General features: G+C 43.9%; 1 protein-coding gene across 5 annotated transcripts in view; it reads right to left on the bottom strand.

The window, feature by feature from the left end:
- The window catches only part of MAP4 (microtubule-associated protein 4), a 251453-nt gene extending 246082 nt beyond the window's left edge, over window positions 1–5371 (bottom strand). For all 5 annotated transcript variants that reach the window (XM_012662867.1, XM_012662792.1, XM_012662942.1 and 2 more), the window contains exon 1: window positions 5227–5371. The gene's annotated coding sequence lies outside the window, so the exon portion shown is untranslated. The remainder of the gene's footprint in view (window positions 1–5226) is intronic.
- Between the last annotated feature and the right edge of the window lie 269 nt (window positions 5372–5640).

Below are 5640 nucleotides of genomic sequence, written 5' to 3' on the forward strand. Positions count from 1 at the left end.
ATTAGTTAACTACTGCAAAATGCTTTGGAAATTTATGTGACAATTAAAACTGTATTTTTTACTTTATACATATACCATGGTTGAACAAATAAATAAATGTCATATTTGTTAAGTCAGCCAAATTTCTCAGTGTCAGAGAAAGAAGTTACAAATTAAGCAAGGAGGGGTAAAGCCAGAATAAACTCTGCAGTGCTGGATTAGAGTCAGAGATATCAGTATAATTCATGTCTGTATTTATGACAGACATATAGAAACATATTATAGATACGTGTGTATACATTGGTCAGTATATATACATTATATACATATTATTTCCTAACTTTGTCCCCTGAGAAGGCCTAAGAAGCAGTGATACCCCAGTAACTATGAGTCTATGAGTACACCCTGCTCATTTAGTAATCAGATCTTAGTTTCTTTAAAAAAGAAAAAAAAAAAGGGAGGGGAGAGACCATATGAAAAGATTATAGGTGCCAACATCAAAATGGCCAAAGCTGGAAAAATCTGAGCAACAAAATATAGTACTGGATTATAACTAAAGGAAAAAATAAATATTCATGAGTCTGTATTGACATAAATGATTTAATAAATAAATAAATGGAGAGGAGGCATAAATCTTCCTTACAGAAGAATTCCAAATAATAAAAGTAGAAAGAATGAGGGAAATAGAAAATTATTAGAACACAATAATTGCTGCTACAGGCAAGTTTTACTGATGAATGCTACAAAACTTTAAGGAGAAATCAGATCTCTGTATAGCTTCACAGTATTTCTCCCAAAATATTTATTAATTACTGTAGTGATTTTAACATATGCCCACAAATTCTTTGATTCTCCTCCCTTCAAGAGGTGGAGCTTAATTTCCTTCACCAGGAGTATGAATTTGACATGGTGACTCATTTCCAGCTTCTAACAAAGTCAAGAAACAGAAAAATAGTCACTTCACAGTAGAGAAACATGACCTTAAGTTATCAAAGTTAACATCGATAATGAGTCATGTTGATATCAGGTATCTGTGATATGATGTAATAAGTAGGACATATCATCTCTCTGGTATTCTTCCCCAAAATGCATAACCTCAGGCTAATCATGAGAAAATATTAGAAAACCACAATGAGGATCATTCTACAAATACCTGACCATTACTCTTCAAAGGTCTTAACAAGAGATAGGCAAGGTGAGACCAAGAAACTGTCACGGATTGCAGGAAACTAAAGAAACACCACATCTAAGTGCAATGTGATATCTGGGACTGGATCTTATAACACAAAGGACATCAGAGGAAAAACTAGGGAAATCAGAGGAAAGTCTGTAGTTTAATCAATAATATACTAATTTCAATTTTGTAATTTTGATAAATGTATCAGGTTATATAAAATGATGACACTAAAAGAAGCTGGATGAAGAGTATAGAGAAATTCTGTACTATCTTTACAACTTCTGTAAATCTAAATCCATTTCAAAATAAAGTTTTTAAAATTTTATTTTCCTTGTAAAAGTTAGGAAAAGTGAAGAAAAGGCATAAATAAATAAAGATATTTAACTATATGCAAACTAATAAGATAGGTTTTATGGTAAGAAGATTAACTTTTTTTTTTTTTTCTTTGAGACAGGGTCTCACTCTATTGCCGGGGTAGAGTGCAGTATCATCATAGCTCACTGCAACCTCAAACTTCTGGACTCAAGTGATTTCTCCTGTCTCAGCCTCCCAAGTACCTGGGACTACAGGAACAGGCGAACACCACCACGCTCATCTAATTTTTCTACTTATCATAGAGAGAGTTTCACTGTGTTACTCAGGCTGATCTGGAACTCCTGGCTTCAAGCGATCCTCCAGCCTCAGCCTTCCAAAGTGCGAGGATGTCAGGCGTGAGCTACCAAACCCAGCCAGATTAACTTTTTTAACCTATAAAGAATCACAAAAGTAGTTCGGTGGTTCACACCTGTAGTCCCAGCTACTCAGGAGGCTGAGGCAGGAATCACTTAAGCCCAGGAATTTGAGGTTGCAGGGAGCTATGAGGCCACTGCACTTGAGCCCAGGTGACAGAGCGAGACCTTGCCTCAAAAAAAAAACAAAACACAAAAGTAAACTGGGTTGACTTTCAAGCTTAAATTTTTACTAACATTCAAAATAGTTCATCAAAAGGTCTGTATTGAGAGATTAGCCTAGAGAGCCCTAAAATGATAGATGATTATGATCCCTCCTCTATATCAATTTGCTTTATTCCCCTTCTTGACTTTAATTGTCCTCAACACACTCACCCCTAGCAATAAGTCCACAGTAACCTGGTTCTAAAAGTGTCATTTAGAAAGACAAAGTGAAACCAGTGATATTTACTTGGTTTCCTTTTCAAACTGACTAAATCAAATGAACCACTAAGATGCCTTCCAACGGGTCAAAATGTTCCTCTCAGATTTTCTTGCTTTTTAAGGAAACTAAAACCTACACATCAAACACTCGTGCTTAAAGCAAAAAAAAAAAGGAAAAGTGATGCCAAAAATGTGAAGTGTCAATAGCAAAAGTTTACACCAAAGGATGGATCGCCACATTCAGAAACAAGATTAGGAAAAAGAACAAAGACACTGAGATCAGGAAGAACCAACACTCCGACTAAAGTTAAGCCACCTAGAACATAAGAAAATCCAGGTGCTTCCTTCTTCACTGTCAGCAAACAATGGAAAATGATTTTTTAACATGTAATGTGAACTTATTTGTAAATTTAAGAATTTTAACACAAAGATGTTGGGATGACAAATATATGAAGAGATGACTTAAAAATAAAACAAGTAGCACTCTGGGAGGCCGAGGCGGGCGGATTGTTTTTGCTCAGGAGTTTGAAACCAGCCTGAGCAAGAGCGAGATCCCGTCTCTACTAAAAATAGAAAGAAATTAATCGGACAACTAAAAATATATAGAAAAAATTAGCCAGGCATGGTGGCGCATGCCTGTAGTCCCAGCTACTCGGGAGGCTGAGGCAGAAGGATCGCTTGAGCCCAGGAGTTTGAGGTTGCTGTGAGCTAGGATGATGCCACGGCACTCTAGCCCAGGCAACACAGTGAGACTCTGTCTCAAAAAAAAAATAAAAAATAAAAATAAAATAAAACAAGTGAGACAGAGTGGGAAAATGTGTTAAGACATTCCCCAGCACCGCCCCACATTAACATGTGCATTCTTACATTGGGGAAAGGGAGATGCATTAGGCTTCTGCAACTTGATTAAAATACTTTCTAAGAGCATTCAATGCCTTTCATTCCAATTCTATAATCAATTGCCTTCTTATTACTAATTAGGCTGCCCAGAACAATGGAGGTGTCCTGGCCAGTGGATAATGAAATCCTATTGTGTACATGGCACTTAATACTTTCCACATACATAAACTGGTATCTGGTTTATCAGTCTCCAGTGAGTTTACATTGAATGAATTAATTCCCAAGCACTTGAATCATCCCTGTGTGAACCAAAATTCTAAAGTCTCTTGTGGAGGTCAGAGAGAACTTGGTCTGAATGCCACTTATTCCACTTAACTATCTGTATGATCACTTATTCCCCTCAGTCTCAACTTCCTTATCTGTAAATAAATACAACTAGTGCCTGGGAGATGGCAAGTGCTCAAAAAATGGTAGCTTTATTATTTTTAAGCTAAATTTGAAAGGAAGAGCATAACCGAGGTAAAAACATTTCATTTGAAAGGAAGTAGTATTGACCATCAAACTACATCAATTTAAAAGACATCCCCTGAAGAGAAATGTCCCAATCTTGAGAGCTGAGGAAAGCAAAGCTAAAAAGTTGCAAGTAAAGTACCTGCTGCACTGTACAGATGGAGTCTCTTGCTTAGCAACTCTAATGTTGTCTACCAAACATTCAGCCTGTAATAGTTAGAGCATGACAACTGTTCACTCTAAATCCATGTACTCAGCTTGGATTCAGGTTGATTTATAAAAATAGCTGCTGCTGCTCTTTGAATCTCTTTGCGCTGATGACTGGGCAGTGTTACCCTATAGGCCTAGAGCAGCTGTATTCCCTCACCACACCCATTTCTCTGCCTACCCAGCCAAGCTGACGGCACCCCGCTCCCATCTCTGCAGCATACTATTCTCCCTCCTCCTGGGCTGAGTGAGCAAATTACAAGCACAAATATCCCCTGATGCAATGCCACAACTATCCCTGGGAAAGAGCAGAGGCAGTTGCCAAAAGCACAGCAGCAGGGAAATGGGCGGGAGACACACACACACAGAGCAAGAACACTGCAGTGCTATGCAGCCAGGGAGAGAATCGAGAGGCCCTGGGGAGCAATACTGTAACTGGACCAGGGGAGGAAAAGGAGAAAAGGGGGTTTCCAGTAGAAAGCTAGGTAACACTAACCTTCCCGAGGAGAACATATTTCACCCCGGTCTGGATCCTAAAACACAACCCTAAGGGTAATCACTGCTTCCCCCGCAAAGCAGCAAATGCATTTAATTTACACGTTCTTGGAGGTAAGCAAAATCCCTAAAACTCCAACACGCTGCAATTTCACTGAAACTCAGGCAACATACCAGCGTAGAATTTGTTCTATGTGTTAAATTACAACTTCTAATCTCGTTAATGTTTCCAACTGCCCCTCCTAGTCCCTGTCTCCACCCTCCCACCCCCACCCTTATGCGACCCCTTCACACTCCCGCAGCCAGACACATGCTTTTAGTTCCCAAACAGTGCCAGAACCAGGACCACAGGAAGAGCCCCGGCACGGGCCCGGTTCTCCAGACCACCCCTCAGCCCCACCCATAACCGCTGACTGGACACCCTCTCTAAGGCTTGCCTCAGTTCCACATCAACTAACCTCCCTAAAGCCTCAGAAAACGACGCTAGAGTTCTCCCATCTCCCCGAACCCCACCCAGGGCCCTTGACTGCAGCCGACCCTCGCTCCCCGGGCTCAGCCCCATCGAGAACCCGAGGCATGCCACTCGGCCCCACGGCCCCAGACCCCCGAAACCGGACCTCTCAGCCCGCCTCGACCCACGGCCTCCCGAGATCACGCCTAGAAGACTCAGAAGGTCACGCCCGCAGGCCCCCCGGCCAGTCCCCTCCCTCAGCCGCCCCCGCGTCCCTCAGGCCGTCGGCCACCGCCCTTCCCCGCCTCGGGCGGGCCTTGAGGGGTCCCAGGCGGCTGCGGGGCGAGATTCAGGCAGCCTCTGGTACAGTGAGGAGGCCGTCCCCCCGATCGGGCCCCGCCTGTGGCTGCACCTACCCGCCGCAGCCGAGCCGGAGCTGGAGCCGGAGGGAGCCGAGAGAACGCCGGGACGAGCCGGGATATGTCGGCAGGAGCGAGAAACCAGCAAGCAAGCCCAAGGGGCGGGGCGCAGGGAGGCGGCCGCTTCCTCCTAGTCTTCTTGAGGGCCGGCGCTAGGGAGGGGCGCCGCCACCGCCTACCCAGCAGGCGCCGCCACTCCGACCAATGAGCGCGGGGTGGGGGCGGGCGGAGGGCTGCGGCGAACCAATGGGCGCTGTCCCCGCCACCTCGACCTCTCCATAGAAGCTGCGCGAGCGGCGGACGGATGGGGGCGAGGTGTGCATAGGGGCTTCAAACTCCCTCCTCTCGCCCGCGAATGCCGAAGAGGACAGCAGACCGACCGGCCGCCTCCACTGTTTTGTGATGACCGTG

The sequence above is a fragment of the Propithecus coquereli genome, unplaced genomic scaffold (genome assembly GCF_000956105.1).
Source record: "Propithecus coquereli isolate 6110/MARCELLA unplaced genomic scaffold, Pcoq_1.0 Scaffold1, whole genome shotgun sequence".
Lineage (NCBI taxonomy): Eukaryota > Metazoa > Chordata > Mammalia > Primates > Indriidae > Propithecus > Propithecus coquereli.